Genomic DNA, 19,359 nt, shown 5'->3' with positions numbered 1-19,359 from the left:
TCATTCTTGGAATCAAACCTTCAACTTTATTGCTTTGAGGTACATTTTTTATTGTGAATTAAATTCTGCTCTGTCATATATCATCTCTGTCTGATGTCTATTGTGAAAATCAAAATAATAATATTACTGTCTCTGCTTAAAGATGCACTAGGTAACTTTTCAACCATAGCGATGTTATTACATTACCTGGAATGGAATTTTCCACAGTATGGTATACTTACTGGTTTTGAATAATAACTACACTCACAACTGAACCTGTGTTGAAGCCTTACAGACAAGTGTTTCACAGGCTGCACGAGCACTGATCCATGATTGGCTGGGCTTAGGCAGGAGGCTTGTTCAAACCTGCAAAAAAAAGCAAATGAAAATCAAAATATATTGCTCACAAATGCCGTAAAAAGTCACCTTCTTGCCTCCATTGAGATACTTTTAGTAAATAGACAAAGCAGTAACATTTCCATGGAGATAAGCAGGTGGCAGGCCCTCTTCCAGAAAGGTTACGTAGTGCATCATTAGTCCCGTTAAATATGTGGTCAAACATTTACAATAGTCTCCTCGTCTTCCCCAAGAAAAGATGCAAAATTACAGTGGGACTTTCCTGGTTAAAGTGCAACAATGTAATTAATATGCAACAAGTGTACGAATATTTCCCGTAGATTCCATTTTCAGGTTATCGATGCCAACGCAACAAACTTGTTTTCAAACCACTCCGGCTGCTCTAACCATCTGATCCTGTCCAGCCCTGGCATGGCTGTGTGTGGGACTACGTGAAACATTTGGCACTTGTCTTTACTCTCCCAAATGCGGCGGAGGATGATGCATTTTATCAAAGTAAATGAGGGAAAATCTCCCTTGAGAAACTTGGCAAGTTTAGTTTAATTAGTTTCAGTGGAGAATTGTCATATCACGATTTAGAGGCAAAACAGTCAGATCCATTAAACAAATGATCAACCTCTCCATAATAATTATTTGTATTTATTTGCAAGACAACATGTTTAAATGTGCATACATATTTTGGGACACCAAGTTCAGTTTGGCAATACAGACCAGTAAACCATTTTATCTTCTAAACACCACCAGTAGTTCATTTTCAGTACATAAAGATGATGATTTGTTAATGATACTTATGTTCACCTTTCACAGTTGTTATGGCAAATTATGTCACTTTATTTCAAATGTGTAAGTTTTCAGCTAAAATGATCAGTGTTTTCTGGTAATGTATGTATCACATGTTGTCTAGATAGCTTCTTCATTCCTCGTAAAGAATGTCAAATGTTAGTGTATACGATTATTGTAAAAAGAAGCATCACAATGTCATGGTTATTCACAATTACCAACAACAGTGAAATGTATTCACATTGTCTAATAGATTTCCATGTGAAATCAAACTTTCCGAATGGTAATCGTGGTATCATCAATTCCAACGATAAATACATACATGATCATGATTATTTATTAGGGATTTCAAGTTGAATTTGTTCAAGATACAAAAAGATATATTGCTATATTTTTATGTCATGTCTTTTGCTTGAATTTCGCTAGATTTCCAAAAAAGGAGATAGCGTTTGTCTATTACGAGTTAGAATCTAGAATCACGACTGTGTTAATCGAACATCAGGTCATTTCTGCTCCAAACTAGTCTTTCTTCTTTTGAATGCAAATAAAACAATGACTTTCCTCTCCACGACGTAACCTGTAACCTCAATCTGTACATGATAATCCATCATGGCTGCTCCTCATCACACCTCTAATATTTACGTTTGCCGTCCGCGGTTCACACACCCTCAACAAGGTGACATTGCGCCGTCAACAGGCGCCCGCCCCGGCCCGCACCCTTCAAAGCCCGCGCTACACCACAGCATTTCTAACCGCCGCTCCTCCACCGCCAACCCGTTTGACCGAAATTACAAAAAATGCCAGCGGGCCGGAGTGTGACCATGAATATGAATGTGCAAAACAGGCTCGCGGAGTCCAAGCTCACGCTGGTGAAAGAAAAAGCGCCGTGTTTATGCCTGTCTTATTAGATTGGCAAGGGGTGCGAACGCAGGCAGGTGCTAACAGTGGGACGCCGGTGAATAAATAAGGATGAGGAGTCATTTAAGATGGCGAGAGGGTCTCAGGAACATGACTTGGCATCACATTAAAATGCCTATGTCCATCTTCGGCGTGGAGGTGGAGGTAACAGCGGGGGGGACGGAGCCACGGGTGTGCAGGTATGTAAATGTAAAAGGATTTATCCATAGAGGAGAAGCAGAGATTTGCCTGCATTCCTTAAGGGTTAGTGTGATTCTTTCATCATGCAACCTCTCCTCCAAATAAGCCTGTGCAAATTGCCGTCACACAATGTCCAATCTTCATAGCCATGCATAGACGGCAAAGCACTCCAACCGTGCATCGCAGGGATAAATTTAAACAAGACGACATGCGTTTAAGCCCAAATAAGGGATAAACAAGCCACCTACAATCACAGCCAGTGAAATAGGCGAGATGCATGTGTTATTCTGGTGAAAGACTGAAGGCGATGTTCAATGTCATTTGTGTGGTGAGTTATGGAGAAATACTCGGACAGATATTCGGTCAGCAAGTCCTAAACACCAAAGGTTACAGTATAAATGTGTCCAAGTATTGAAAATTAAAGACACTCTACCTGATTTCTACTGACTATGTCCACATGTTCTGTCTCGCTCTCTTACCCGTGCATTCTGGGCATCCGAATTATTTACAGTGATGACTTTATAAGCACTGTCGCAACTCTTTGAGGCCAGAGCGAGTTTTGCCGTCACGGTAAAGCTAACAACAACTAGCATGCTAACAGCGCACTTCCTGCAGAGAGCTCACGTGTGCCTCATTTTTACACAAAGAGATGCTTTGGCAATGTAGCTGTACTGTGGCAATACATAATTCTACTTGATTACATGAAAGAAAATATGTACAGCTTCTTTAAGGTGCATTATTTTTGTGTTGATTATTATTAGTGCTTAAAGTTCATGAACAATTAGATCAATGTATGTATTGAATTCTAAAATCCAGATATTTAGCATACTTTCACTTCAAACAATACTTTTTCTGTTCATACTACATATTTTTTGCATTTATATTCAGTCAAAGTCTATTTTTATTCTCATGCTTTATTTCATGCTTAGCTTTATTTTGTCGTAGTTTAAATTTGAATTCTTAGTTTATAAGTTACAAACCTTTTTTGGATGCTAAACCTGCTATGCTACCTATAATTGGATTTTGCTGACTGTTTCCCACCTCATGCACAAAGTATCTTAATAAAACTATAACTTAAACTCATAGAACTTGTGATAAATACATGTTTGTTGTAATCGGTGTCCAGTGGTTTGAACTGTACTCGCCGGATACAATTTGAAACACAAATCAATGAAAGATCATGACCATTTGATCTCCTGTACAAGGATGAAACCACAACAATTGAACATGTTAATGTGCAGGTCTTTGTTTTGACAAATGCTTCATGGTTAAGCAGACAATTGATTTTGAGATTGTAGCATCAAGGTGAAGCGAAGGGCGATGGACCAACTGGAAGCAAATCATTTAGTTAAACAGCAGGATGCGATGCAGGCATTTGTGGCACTTATTTCAGAACCAGAGGCAGTAAATACGTGGGGTTTGGGCACACACGGTCCAACCAACTGAGTATTTTTATACCAAGTGTGCATTTATGATTAGCTAAGTATTCTCAACTAAATAGGTGTAATACTTGCATCAATCAAATCATGATAATTTCAAATGACCTCATATGGTCTTTGAGAGGTCCACAGACAATCCTGTGAGTAGTGTTCAGACTTTAGAGGAAGAATTGTGACTATTTGTGGAATAGCACTGATTCTAAGACTACATATGTTTTTTAGGTAAGTGCGGAAGTGCTTCATTGGAAAAGCCAATAAAAAAGTCAAGTGCTCTACCAGGATGAACAGATGCACTTGTGTTGTTGTGAGGACGGGTCTGAAGAGGCTGAGAACTCAGAGGCTCACTGAGTACATATAAAAATCCTTTATTTTGTGGAGGGACGCCATAGATTTAACTGTTATTATGCATTATTTATATGTATACAGTATGTATGGTGTACAGTTAATGGTATATGTTTTATGTACAGCAATTTAATATTGAAACCATTATTATTTATAGTATAATTAAATTAAATCAAATTATGATTCATCAATTTGAGGACTTTATTTTTTCCAATTGCACAGTCCTACTGCATTGATGCATAATCTATGCTTTATTTACTGCTTCCAGGGACTGTGGAGGGAGAAGACACTGATTTACATCAATCAATCATTGTGTCTGATGCGAATGATTCCATCTTATCTGTAAAAAAAAGTATCTTTTGTACAATATTTACATTTTTTTGTAAAAGAGAGAGAAGGAAAAGTGAATCTAAATGGATAAATGATGTAAGAGGGGAAATAAAAATTAAGACATAATTAAAATTATAAAAAATAGATACGATTTTTATGTATTTGGTCGTAGTGTTATGGTATTATGTGAGTGTAAGTGTCCGTGTATGGATGTTTATGTAAAGTAAATAAATGCCTGAGGGCATACAGATGAGGATGATGAGGGCATAAAGATTTCAATTATCACTACTGCTGCCATGTCATTAACACTGGATTTGTTCAGTATTCATATGTCCAGTGCTGTGCATTCAAATTGTCAAGGCTTCTTGAAGTCATGCTGTCGGTGGGTGGGGGGTGGGGGGGGGAAGGCTGCATGCTCGCTCTTTGCTTGTCCCATTTGTTTGATTTGTTTGTGTGTAGATTTAAAAAAAAATTCTAAACAAAACAGAAATACGTACATTTGTTTTCATTGTTTTTTTTTACATCTTGCAGAGGGCAGAATTGCAACCCAAGCAAACTTGGAGTATTAGGCACCATTACAGAAGAGGCTGATATCATTCACACACTCAAATCCTAATCATTTTATTACATCTGATTAATTCACCAAGCTGGACAAGAATAAGATGGTTATATCGAGTCTGTGGCTGTAAACCAAGTAATACTGACTTTCTATTTCAGCTATGTCTAAAGCAAATGCTTCCAGCTGTATATATTGGATTTGAAACATATTGCAAACCAAAGGATGACTGTTTTAGGACAATTATTCAATTTCTAGACAAAGTAATCTTATTTTGTAGAACCCCTTCTGTAAATATGACACCTTCGCATCACCTCTACCTTCCATTCGTGTTTTATATGGAGAGGTGGCTGCTGTAATCATGCTCATTCCAACACATCGCCTCCTTTAGCTCCTGTACTCGGAGGAAGGTCGTTTCTATGTCTCCACCTGTGCGCCTAAGCTGTATAAATCATGTATGCACACAGCCGCCCACCACCCACTCCATCCCACCACGCCCTCCTCATGCACTTACTTACATGCTTAAGGGTCTGTATGTGGAGGGACTGCTTTTGCTTTACTTCTTGTTTGGTTTTATATATGTATTTATTTTTGTATTGAATATGCCTGAATATTATATGTCTATTTTCTTTTTTGATTCAAGCTAAAGCAGAACTAAGTAACATTTTCACCTTATTGAACATCTGTAAATCCCTGTGAAGGTTAAACATGTATTTTCGGGGCGTTTGAAGTGTCCATAGTTGCACCCTGCTTTTTTTTATGTTTTGTGATGTGAAATGTTTTTGTATGTGATTATACTGTCTTATTATGATGAAGAAAAAAAAAATCTTACCATAAGGGAGCTGGAGGGGGAGCTTACTTAGTTCTGTTTTAATACCTCTAACTAACCAACCCTGCCACAAACTATTATTTTAGCAGTCAAGTCAGCCATTCTTTTTTTCTATTGTACATTGATATTTTTTAAGAAAATGAAGGTTGAAATATGCGTACTGGAGCCTTCTAGTTAGAGAATATTTGAGACATTGGAGTTAATATGATTGACTTATGGACACACCTAAAAAAAAAGATAAATAACATAAGGCTGAGCAAAATAATATGTCTGTTTGCCGTAACCTGGCCGACCCGGTATGAAACTAGCCGACAGAATTTTTTTAATCAGCATTTTGTTGAAAAAACGTCAAAATCATTTATTTTTCAATTATTTTGCCGACACACTGACCGGTCTTGCGTAAATCGCTGTGTCAAATATTTTTATCACGCTGGTAAACCTATACTACATCCCGCGCATTTGTGTTTTCATTTTCAGTCCTCCACGTACTTCTGTAACCAAACAAAACGCTCAAAACAGAAAATATATTGCCTTTCACTAGTTGGTTTGACTCTGTCTGTCCATAGTACATGTCACTCTCTATCACGGTGTGACTTGATTTAAATTTGACTTACGTAATGCATTCTGGGATTGAAACACGCCCAGCAGCGTCATCACAACGAACATGGTTTGGAACATGGCGGTGCCCGTGTCCCCCGCATGTTCCCCCGCTCGCCTTCGCTACCAAAATAAAGGATAGCGGCGTACAAAAGGTCGATTGAAATATCTTAAAATCGTGAGATTTAGTCTCCTGATCGGGTTGATAGAGACGTTTTCCGTCATTGACCGTTGAAGCATGACCCCTGGCGGTCACTCCGAGTCAAAAAATGGCAAGATTTGGATCTTCTTTTTTGCCTTCAAAGTAAAAAAAAAATAAGAATTTGCCTACCGTCCGACCCACTTGAAAAATGTTGGGTCGGGTTACAGCAAACATACAATTTATTTGGGGTAGCCTAATAAGAATAATTATGAATTAAATAAATTAAAAAGGGCCATGCCGCAACCTCCTACCCCTCCACTAGAGCTGGGTTTAAATAATCGATTTTCCGATTTTTAATCGATTCGCATATTAATGACCGATTATCGATTCGTACATCCAAAGATCGATTTTTTTTTTCTTTTCTTTTTTAAATTTTTTAAAAGATTTTTAAAATTAAAATTAATAATTTTCTACAGTTCCCTCAGTGAACTCCTGGATTATCTTTCTTGAAGGTAGATTGACCCTTAACCTTTTCATCAGTCTTCCAGCCATCAGTAATTATTGATATAATACTAGTTTTAATATGTTGCTTCTCTACACAGTCATGAAGTGAAGGAAACGGTTCAAATACATTTTTCATTTTTAATAACATTAACCCCCGGATCGAATCGAAATCGGATCGAATCGGAAATCAGATCGAAATCGGAGTGAATCGGATGGGATCTGAGAAATTGGAAAAAATCGATTTTGAAACGTAAAAATCGGAATCGATTCTTGAAATTTGAATCGAAACCCAGCTCTAACCTCCACCAACAAACCACACCTCTCCTCACCCAGAAGCCCTATTTATACAGTCTCTGCTCTCTCCCCTTCTTGAGTCACTCTAACCAGCCAACTATTTCATCTATCTGTTTCATCATGAATAAATATCTATGCTTGGCGTGGCGTTGTCCTATAGTGAATGATTTATTTTTTTTATTTCGATTTAAAAAATAATATGATTGTTTTAAGTTGCGTTTATTCCGATTTAAATAATTCCCAAAAAATGATCCACATATAATTTTAGATCTCCTGCTTGGTCTTATTATGGAAGTTGGAGTTGTATAATCTACACAGTCTTTAGCAGGGAAAGGAGAAAAAGGAGTTGCACATCATTTCCCGGAGAATAGTGAGTCTTTTAAGGGTCTCCACAGTGTGATTGGGTTTAGAGGACACGGTGCAGTCGACACAAACGAGTGCAGTGACGCCTGAGAACATCAGCCAGTCCATACAGAGCCAGAGCATTGATCTCACTCAAGTCTGAATGAAGTAAGGCCATAGCAGGATCATGTGAACCTCCAGAGCCCACCCAAGACTCCAGGACTCTGTCTACAACTCCTACACTTAACACCAGTCTATAGTGTGTATTTTCAAATCAACAGTGCATATTGATGTGTTTTTCAATGTTGTCATGTTTTTTGCACAATGAGACAAGAAGACAAGCACGGACAAAAGGTATTTTTTCCCATATTATGAGCAAAAGGACATACAATGGTTTCAAGTTTAAGAATTTGTTCCCCAGGGCTACGTACAATTGAATACATCATCATGAGAACATTTGCCTAACAACGGACTGTTCATAACACTAACAGCAACTCAACCTCAAAATATGATTTAAGACAGGACAAAGACATGAACTGACCCTTTAGTCCTGTGTGGCTCTCAAGAGATAGCAAAAGACATCACCCATTTGGACTAGCATTCTTTGTTTTCTTATAGATGACGAGAACATCAAATAAATACATTGTAAAGAAACACAAAGTTGTTCTTTTTGATGTACCAGACTAAAAGATAACTATCAGAAACGTTTTCAATCAGTGGAGACCTCAACACACACAAGTCAGCAAGAATATTTTTGATAAAGACCATGTTTCAAAGGGTCAATAGACAGTAATGGTGACATGTTGTACCAATTTAAAAGGTAGTGATGTCCTGATTATACTTAATTATTCAAGACACATTTTGCTGTCTGTAAAATCAGCCTATTGACAGCTGCTTTATTCAAGTCTAACCATCCTAATCCATTTTGGCGGCAGAATAACCCAAACATCTGTTTTTTCACATTAGATGTTGAGTGGGACCCAAAGCGTTTTCTAATTCAGCAAATAGAAACAAAATCTTTACATCACCTTGACAGCTCCTTTACATCCCATCCGATTTCAAATACACTTGGACTGTCACCCACATCTTCCAGCTATAATCTATGAATCTTTCCCTCTGGATTTATGATTATGATTTCAAATAACCCAGTGCTACACCTCATCTTATAGACATTATGTAGACTGCAGACCCATAAAATTCTACATACGTAAAAAAAACATTTGCTAATATGCAGGGATTTTTATATAATATCATAATATAATATAATTTTCCTAGTAAAGCCCCAGTCATTCCTAGTTTGTCCTCAGCACATTAAACGAAAATGGAAAAGAAATGAAAAAGTTACTGTGCTCATGTCAAAAGTTATATTATATACCAGATGAATACAGTTTATATTTATATATCAAAAAAATAATCAATTTGTGAACTGTACTGGTATATTTTCACAATATTGATATTGGTAATCATTCCCAACAGCAAGGGCTACAAAACAGTCTAAATTGGACCATATCATTATCATGTTAATTATCATTAACTATGTAGTCTAATTAACAAATAATAACAAGAGAGTGGTCTTGCTCAAGGACACAATAGTTAGGCAGTGGAATATTTGATCTTTCTCTATATTACCAAAAATACGTTGATATGTTGTCAGCTGAACCTGAAGATTTGAAAAATACAACATTTCAAGTTTACAAAGATCTTCTTGTCACTCACTGCTAAATGAATCCAATAGTCAGACAACTCTTGCAGTATTCTGAAGGAATCTGAAAATGTGCAAGTGAGTGAGGATTATCCACAATGGGCCACTTTCTTCAGGCCATATTAAATCACCTGCTCTTCAGAAGACAGTGTCTGCATCTGCACACAGGGCCACGGGCCCCTCATAATGGGACCAGCTCTCTGTACAACTGCATCGAGTTCTTCAGGCTGACACTTACAGACACCCAACACTGTTAGCCAATCAGATGAGACATGATGAGTGAGACATATCCAGCCACAATCAGGAATACATGTGACAGCAAGAATCCTGACTATTACAGGTAAGAGATTAATCTTGCATGTAATTATGATATATTTTAACCCAGGCATGAAGGTATATGGAGGCATGGAGGTATATATATATATATATATATATATATATATATATATATATATATATATATATATATATATATATATATATATATATATATATATATACATATAAGGCCAGGCTTGCTTACAGTATGTATATTTTGCAATATATTCTAGAAACACCTGACACTAGTGCACTTTTAATTTATATTATTTCATGAACATGCTTTCTGAAAATACAAACCTTTGTGCACAAGTGTATTTAGGACCTTCTGCCTGTCCAAAAATAGAGTCACAGCAGAACAAAAAGGCACACACTCTAGTGTTTAGTGGGACCGCCTTTAGCTTTGATTACAGCTCACATCCGCGTTAGCATTTTTCATTAAGCGTCTGCAATGTCAAAAGATTAATTTCATTTAATTCTAGTGTTGCATTATTTTTTCATACAGATCTTTGTTATACTGATGCTGTGAGAGTGACTGCTCCACAAAGCCTTCTCCAGCTCGTCCCAAACACTCTCACTGGGGTTCAGATCTGTTGTAGATTAGTTTTTGTTTCTCCTTAGATGTTTTCTCTGCACGATGCCAATGATTTGTCCTTTCTCAAACACACTGGCATCTTTCCCATGACCACGGGATTCGTCTTTCCCACATGGTTATTTCAAAAATGAGAAGCCGCTCACTGCATCTGTCGGGTTTACATACCGTGTTGCAGCTGAAAGACCGTCACCCATGCAGCAGTTCTCCAATAACAGGGTTCGGACCTATTTGCTTTGTTAGTTCCAGTTAGGCACTTTTTGGACAGCCATTGTATAACCAATCATTAAATTATCACAGAAAGTTATAGCAATGAGGACGCACGCAGGACACATAAAAGTGTCATGGTCCAAATTGTTAGAAGAAGTGTCAGAAATTGCAATTCCCCATAGCCACAGTTGAGAGAATTGTACACGATCTATATTATGTGAGTGAAGATTGTAAGGCGTGACGGGGCGGCCATTTTAATATTCTGGTCAGCTGTGCCCGGAGACCTCACGCCACATCAGGCATGAGAGAGCATCAGAGAGCAACTGTGCACAGAGCTGCGGCCATAAACTGCAGAACACAGCTTTCTTGTCCACTCCTACCTCTACATGTTGACGTTTTGACTCATAGGCAGTTGAAAATACTGCTTCAATATTTATTTGGTTTTGAGGGGTTTTGAGAGATTGCATTCAAAATGACCTCGCTGTTGATTGCGTGTTTCATTTCATCTTACTCCCATTGTTCAATCACTTTGTTTGTAATGACATACCTTGCAAACAACTAAAATAATCTGGGATCTAATACCGTATTTTCCAGACTATTAAATGAATAGTTTGGCCGGGGTGCTTGCGGTTGTCAGTGTTATTTTCACACCGACAACCACAAGAGGGCGCTCTAGGCTCTAAGCGACGCAGAAGAAGAATCTGCACTTCCTCTGGAGTTTGTGGAGTTGTTTAGAAGTGACACAGAGGAAGAAGAATTCAATGGATTTAGTGATTTGGGGTAAAACTGATGCTTTGGTAAACTTGTTAGCATGTTCTTTATGCTATAGTTATCTGAATAACTGTTCATATGTTACGTTAACATACCAGACACTTTCGTTGTCTATGCGTCATGTAGCTGAAGCATACGTACAGCTATTCATCATGTTTTTTAATCTGTTATTATTTTAAATTGCATTTCAAGATGTTCTTGGTCTTGGATTTCATCAAATTAATTTCCCTCAAAAATGCAACTTATACTCCAGTCCGGAAAACACGGTAGGTGAATAAATCCATGTGACATAGTCAAAGTTGTAAAACGTAAATAAATAAAAAGCGATGCAAAACACAATAAGATACTATGGTTGTGCAATTGAATCATGTGCACACAAAGTTCGCAGTGTATGGCCTTCAAACGATGCTCCTCCAGTGGTTGTCACTTGGTCCCAGTCCCAATGATGAGTCCACTGGAGCTGAGAAATGTATAGTTCCATGTGTCTTCAAAGATTATTCCTATCTGGGCATTGACTGTGCTCCTCGCTATGTGAAATAATGCCACTGACCGTCCCCAATTATATCTTCTATCTCAGTCTCTCCATTATAGACCAATAAAATGTAATACAGCGGCCTGTCACTCACACACACTGTCTTGGTAAAGATTCTGACAATGGCACAGATAAGCCGCCTGTGCGTTGCTAAGGTGACAGCCAGTTTGTCTTGTAAAAAATAATCATGATGAAACTACTGTATATTGTACATGATGTGTTGGACTATATTCTCGCCGCAGGTTCGTTAAACTGTGTCGCATTGTCTTTTGGCATATTTCATCTCAGCAACAGCAGGCGTAAAGAAACACGTTACGCCTTACGTCATAAGGCGCTGGTACAGCTGGCAGCCCGGTGTAAACGCTCTCTCTTCTTTCTCACACTTATTGTGCTTTATCTCCTATATTTTGTAAATATAATTAGTATATTTTTTCTATTTTACTGTGCGATAGGGACACGCGCTGGAATAGTTTTTTAATTCAACTGTTTTTGACTTTTTTCTGGTGGATTTGAGCGTTTTTCGTTGCGTTCGTTGTGTTGTTGTGACGTGAGCTAGCTCCGAGCGAGCCCACCAGCCCCCCCCCGCGCCCTCCGGCCGCCGCTAAAGTACGGCGTGTCGTCGGTACACGTTTATATACACGTTTATATGAAAGAGGAACTTCACGAACGATCGGGACACACACTGGAATCGCTTTAAATTAACTTGTTTTGACTTTATTCGGCTGGATTGAGTGTTTTCGTCGTGTCGTTGCGATGTGTCTTGGCTCTGAGTCCCCCGGCTCCGGCCCCGTCCCCCGGCCGGCGCCGTACCGCGTTTACACAAAGGAGGAACTCATGAAACTGCGGAGAAAAGTCGTCTTACCCGGAGAGCGTCACGTTATCCCGGCGGACATCCTAAGGAAAACGCAACGAGGCAGACGGGCTGGACGTAAACTCCGAGAGAAGAGAGGGACAAACAGGAAGTCGGTTCCCACCGTAGTCATGGGTAACGTGAGGTCCCTTCAAAATAAAATTTTGAATTTGATTTATAGGGACAGCAGCGAGACCTGGTTAACAGCAGAAATGCCAGACTCTATTGTAGGTTTGGACAATTTTCATCTGCTGCGGGCGGACAGAACGAAAGAATGCTTGAAGAAAAGAGGTGGAGGTCTGGCGGTGTATGTGAACACGAGCTGGTCCAAACCCGAACACTGCACAGTGAGGGAGCAGCTATGTAACAAGGATATTGAACTATTGGCTATTGGCATGAGGCCATATTATCTGCCCCGGGAGTTCTCACATGTGATTTTGATCGCAGTCTATGTGGCCCCGTCTGCCAATGCTGAAAATGCTTGTGAAGCACTGCTCTCCTGCACTTGTAGGCTGCAAACACAGCATCCACAGGCTCTCTTCCTCATCTCTGGTGACTTTAACCACGCTTCTCCCTCTTCTGTTCTACCAACATACACCCAGTATGTTACCTGCCCCACCAGAGAGAATAGAACATTGGACTTGTTTTTTTGCCAACACCAAGGAGGCTTATTCTTCTTCCCCCCTCCCTCCCCTGGGCAGCTCGGACCACAACCTTGTACATCTGAGGCCTGTGTATGAACCCATCGTGCGCAGGCAGCCTGTGGTGTCCCGTGAGGTGCGGATGTGGTCTGCTGAGAGCGAGGAGGCTCTGAGGGACTGCTTCAGCACCACTGTCTGGACTGAGCTTTATGACCCACATGGGGAGGACATCAACACCATCACAGAGTGCATCACGGACTACATCAACTTCTGTTTTGAGAACATTGTTCCCTCCCGGACGGTGCGGTGTTTTCCAAACAACAAGCCATGGATTAACCGTGAACTGAAGGCTCTGCTGAAGGAGAAGAAGAGAGCCTTCAGGTCAGGGAACAAGGAGGAGCTGAGGACTGTGCAGAAGGAGCTGAGGAGGAGGATCAGGCAGGATGAGGCCGGCTACAAGAGGAGGATGGAGGAGCAGCTGCAGCAAAAGAACATTCAGGGAGTGTGGAGGAGCCTGAAGACCATCTCGGGCTTCAGAATCCCCCCTGCCCAGACAGAGGGGGATCTACAGTGGGTAAATGATTTAAATGCTTAAATCAAATGTTTGATCGGTCACCCGCCCCTCCCCCTGCACAGCTGCATGCTCCCTCTTCCACAGCTGGACAATGCCCTGCATCTGTTCCTCTTCGCTTATCTGCCCTGGACCATCAGCTCCCCACTTCGCCTGGACCCACCCATCCCCCCAGCACACGGTCCCCCTGCCAACCACTGACTGTCACAGCAGCACAGGTGAGGAGTGAGCTGAAGAGGATTAAAGTGAGGAAGGCAGCAGGACCTGATGGCATCAGCCCCAGGCTCCTTAAGTCCTGCGCAGATGAACTGTGTGGAGTTATGGAGCATGTCTTCAACATGAGCCTGAAGCTGAGGGTGGTACCACAGGTCTGGAAGACCTCCTGTCTGGTACCTGTGCCTAAGACACCGCGCCCCAAAGACCTCAACAGCTTCAGGCCAGTGGCTCTCACGTCCCACCTGATGAAGACACTGGAGCGGCTAGTCCTGGACCACCTCCGCTCCACCGTGAGCTCAGCCATGGACCCGCTGCAGTTTGCATATCGGCCTGGCATCGGAGTGGAGGACACCGTCATCTCCCTGCTGCACCGCTCTCTCTCTCACCTGGAAAAGCCTGGCAGCTCTGTGAGGATTCTGTTCTTCGATCTTTCCAGCGCCTTCAACACCATCCAGCCGCTGCTCCTGAGGGACAAGCTGGAGACGGCTGGTGTGGAGTATGACCTGGCAGAGTGGATCCTGGACTACCTCACAGACCGACCCCAGTTTGTGAGAGCCCGGAACTGTGTGTCTGACACTCGGACCTGCAGTGTGGGGGCGCCCCAGGGCACTGTCCTCGCGCCCTTTCTCTTCACCCTTTACACTGCAGACTTCAGACATGACACGGACAGCTGTGTCCTGCAGAAGTTCTCTGACGACTCTGCCATCATCGGACTCATCACGGACGACGATGACGCGGAGTACAGAGGACTGGCGCAGGACTTTGTGGACTGGTGTCAGCGGAACCACCTCCTCATCAACGCGGGGAAGACCAAGGAGATGGTGGTGGATTTCCGCAGACGCCACCCCACTGCCCCCTCACCAGTGAACATCCAGGGACGGGACATTGAGAGAGTGGACTCATACAAGTACCTGGGTGTTCATCTGAACCACAAACTGGACTGGACTCATAACACAGACACACTGTACAGGAAGAGCCAGAGTCGGCTCTACCTCCTGAGGAGACTCAGGTCTTTTGGAGTGACAGGGCCACTCCTGAAGACCTTCTACGACTCTGTGGTGGCATCAGCCCTCCTGTATGGTGTGGCCTGCTGGAGCAGCAGCATCACAGAGAGGGAGAGGAAGAGGCTGGACAGAGTCATCAAGAAGTCCAGCTCCGTCCTGGGCTGTGCTCTGGACTCGGTGAAGGAGGTGGGGGACAGGAGGGTCCTGGCTAGATTCACATCTATGCTGGACCATGAGTGTCGCCCCCTGCAGGACACTCTCTCCGCTCTGGAGAGCAGCTTCAGTGAGAGACTGATCCACCCTCGATGTGTGAAGGAAAGGTTTCGCAGGTCTTTCCTTCCTGCTGCTGTCAGACTTTATAACAAAAACTGTTAGTACTGAACACTCGCAATACTGACCTAACCTAATACTGATGTGCAATTCTGTCATATGTGCAATTGCTGTTGGAATTCATGTGCAATTCATGTGCAATTCATGTGCAATTACTGTGAAATTCATGTGCAATCTATGTGCTGTCGTGACACATATTCATGTGCAATTACTGTCGGGATCACATGCAATGGTATTTATTTATTTGTCTATGGGAGTTTTTATTTATTTATAGGAGATCTTCTACTGAAAGTGTTTTTCAGACTTCCTATAAGTGATCTGTTCTTCTGTGTCTACCTCTGTATCTACCTGCGCTGCACCAATGAAATTTCCCCATGTGGGACAATAAAGGAATATCTTATCTTATCTTATCACTTCATCCAGATACGGCTCTTGAATATTTGTACTTTGTGGGCGTATCATATGTGGTACCGAATGATCATAAGACACATAATTTAATATATGGTGTAATATCTTTCTGAAAATATAAACTGTACATTTATAAAAGCATTGAGATTTAATTTACCCCACAACGTCTATTTTTTGGGAGCATTTTCACCTGATGAGCAATAATTCACTCAGTCAGTAATTCACTTGTCTTTGCAGACTTTAGCTATAAATATTTGTTATGAAACAGACAAATAGCTTTTCTCTTTTATTACATTCATGCTGATACAGTCACTTGATCCAAACTTTTCCAAACAGCCTTCATGCTGCTCGGTCCTTGGTTTCCACGTAAGGACAAAAATAAAACAGTACTTGGATTGGGGAATGGTGAATTTATTGGTTGATTTTATTATTTTTTTACAAATCTCGACATTAAATGGCGCATAAATTGATATTTGCTTCAATGGTGGATAAAAAACAGGCCAAATCACAAACATTCACACAAGACTAAAATGACGCGAGAACCTCTGAGTTGGCTGAAATACAGTTGGTTCAACTTGGGGGAATTTTGATATACATTTACAGACATGGACAAGTCACACAGGACCAGAAACACAGACAACAACGTTGGTACAATTTATCTGAAGTCCCCTAAATGAATCCTGTCTGAACAAGGTCATAGACTCACGTTAACACACTGCTCAGTCTCTTCTGAGTCGGGTTCAAGGTCAGATGGACATCCTGTACATACATCCAATATGGCCCTTATTTACTAGTAAAACTCCTCGTAAACAAGTACTCATTTCAAATGACATTGTATATTTCAACCTTAATTGCTATAATACAATAACTTGAAAAAAATGAAAATGAAAATGAATACATGCATTTAGACAGAGTGCTAACCTTTTTATTTCAAGAGAATATTCTGCTCGTACATTTCTTTCTCTCAGAGCAGATGACGTCTTACACCCAAAGTTTGGGCTTTACACGGCTCTCAATCTATTTTTCAGAGCTGCCGGTCCCTCCATCCTCCTCCCTCCATCCTCCTCCTATCCTCCTCCCTCCATCCTCCTCCCTCCATCTTCCTCCTATCCTCCTGCCTCCATCCGCCTCCCTCCATCCTCCTGCCTCCATCCTCCTGCCTCCATCCTCCTCCCTCCATCCTCCTGCCTCCATCCTCCTCCCTCCCTCCATCCTCCACCTTCCATCCTCCTCCCTCCATCCTCCTGCCTCCATCCTCCTCCCTCCATCCTCCTCCCTCCCTCCATCCTCCACCTTCCATCCTCCTCTTATCCTCCTGCCTCCATCCTCCTCCCTCCATCTTCCTCCTATCCTCCTGCCTCCATCCTCCTCCTTCCATCCTCCTCCCTCCCTCCATCCTTCTCCCTCCATCCTCCTCCCTGCATCCTTCTCCCTCCCTTCATCCTCCATCGTTCTCCTTCCATCCTCCTCCTTCCTCCTCCCTCCATCCTTCTCCCTCCCGCCATCCTCCATCCTTCTCCTTCCATCCTCCTCCCTCCTTCCTCCATCCTTCTCCCTCCATCCTCCTCCCTGCATCCTTCTCCCTCCCTTCATCCTCCATCGTTCTCCTTCCATACTCCTCCTTCCTCCTCCCTCCATCCTTCTCCCTCCCTTCATCCTCCATCATTCTCCTTCCATCCTCCTCCTTCCTCCTCCCTCCATCCTTCTCCCTCCCGCCATCCTCCATCCTTCTCCTTCCATCCTCCTCCAATGCATTTGTGTACAAAACTCATTGGTAATATTACATAAAATCAACCTTTTATGACCTGCCGTAGCGCAAGCTCCTAATGCTGTTTTCCTTTGGACTTGATCCAAAATGGAACCACACCAGTTTTTGTATTTTTTTTATTTTTAATCCAAGATCAACTACTCCTTTGAATACAGAGTGGACACAATATTACCACTGTTCCTGTACATCTGTCATCTGTAAACAATGGCTTTCACCCAATTAAAGCCTGCCAACTCCACTGTGCTCCTTCTGGGTAACTGTCACTAGGAAATACTTGGCAAACATCTTATTGTAATAATCATACAAATAAGATGTATGCTGTCAAAACAATGGTCACTTAACTCATTATAGCTGGTCTCTTGTTTTTGGCTTGAGGGGAATCACCAAAAAGAGTTGTTTGGGATTTTCCCATCATAGAAATGAAGTGCTATACTGCTCAGAATGACTTTGTGGTGACGGATTAGTGATCCAGTATGACTATTTAACGATATTAAAGGAGAACTATGTAACTCCATGTCTTTTCTTAGAATGTTCCACAGATGAGAATGACTCTTGGATGAGAGTTGAAACATCTTGTTTTTCTAAAAACAGTGTCCAGATGACTACAACTGAATCTTTTTATACAATGGAAAATGAGGGATTTCACCGGCTTCCACAGAGTGTCAATAAACATACTGTGCCTCCTGGAATGGATTCACAACCTTTTCCAAGGTTGTGAATCCATTGTACCAAGGTACATCATTTGTCCACTGATTGTCCACGAGCTGCATCTACAACTTGATTGGAGTCCACTTGGGGTAAATCCAGTTGATTGGACATGATTTGGAAAAGCACACATCTGTCAATATAAGGTCCCACAGTTAACAGTGATGTCAGATCACAACCCAAGCCACAAAGACTCCCAAGACAGGATTGCATCAAGGCACAGATCTGGGGAAGGGAAAGAAACATGTCTGCAGCATTGAAGGTTCCATGAACACAGTGGCGTCCATCATCCGTAAATGGAAATAGAGCTGGCCGCCCGATCAAACTGAACAATCGGGGGAGAAGGACATGATGGAACCTGATGGTCACTCTAGCAGATCTCCAGCGTGTCTCTGTAGAGTGAAGAGAACCTTCCAGAAGAACAACCATCTCCTCAGTAAAAGGCACATGACAGTCGCCTGGAGAAAATTGAACTCTTTGGCTTGAATAGCAAGCATCATGTCTGGAGGAATCCAGGCTCATCCCCTGGCCAGCACCTTCCTCCAGTGAAGCATGGTGGTGGCAGCATCACGCTATGGGGGTGTTTTTTAGCAGCAGGAACTGAGGTTTTCGTCAGGATCAACAGAAAGATGAATGCAGCAGTTACAGAGACATCCTGGATGAAAGCCTACTCCTGAGTGCTCTGGACCTCAGATTTGGAGGTTCATCTTCCAACAAGACAATGACCCAAAGCTCACAGCCAGGAGAACAAAGGAGTGGCTACAGGACAACTCTGTGAATGTCCCTGAGTGGTCCAGAGGTAGCCCAGACTTGAACCCTGGAGAGTTCTGAAAATGGCTGTGAACTGACGCTCACAATCCAACCTGATGAAGCTTGAGCGGTTCTGCAAAGAAGAATGGGAGAAACGGAACAAAAATAGGTGTGCCAAGCTTGTAGCATTATACTCAAAAGACCTGAGGCTGTAATCAGTGCCAAAATGCTTATTGTATTGAACACGTATGTTTTTTGTTTTGTTTCTTAGTAAAATTGAAAATATGTGTTACAACCTTCTTTCAAATTGTCATTATGGGGTATTGTTCGCAGAATTTTGAAGGAAATAAAGAAATTTAATACATTTTGGAATAATGCTGTAACAAACTTTTCCAGATTGGT

This window comes from Eucyclogobius newberryi, unplaced genomic scaffold, assembly GCF_026437365.1.
Source record: "Eucyclogobius newberryi isolate DKJ021-1_F unplaced genomic scaffold, fEucNew1.0.hap1 SCAF_18, whole genome shotgun sequence".
In the NCBI taxonomy this organism is placed as follows: domain Eukaryota; kingdom Metazoa; phylum Chordata; class Actinopteri; order Gobiiformes; family Gobiidae; genus Eucyclogobius; species Eucyclogobius newberryi.
The sequence above is the reverse complement of the archived record's forward strand: the minus strand, read 5'-3'. Positions refer to the sequence as shown.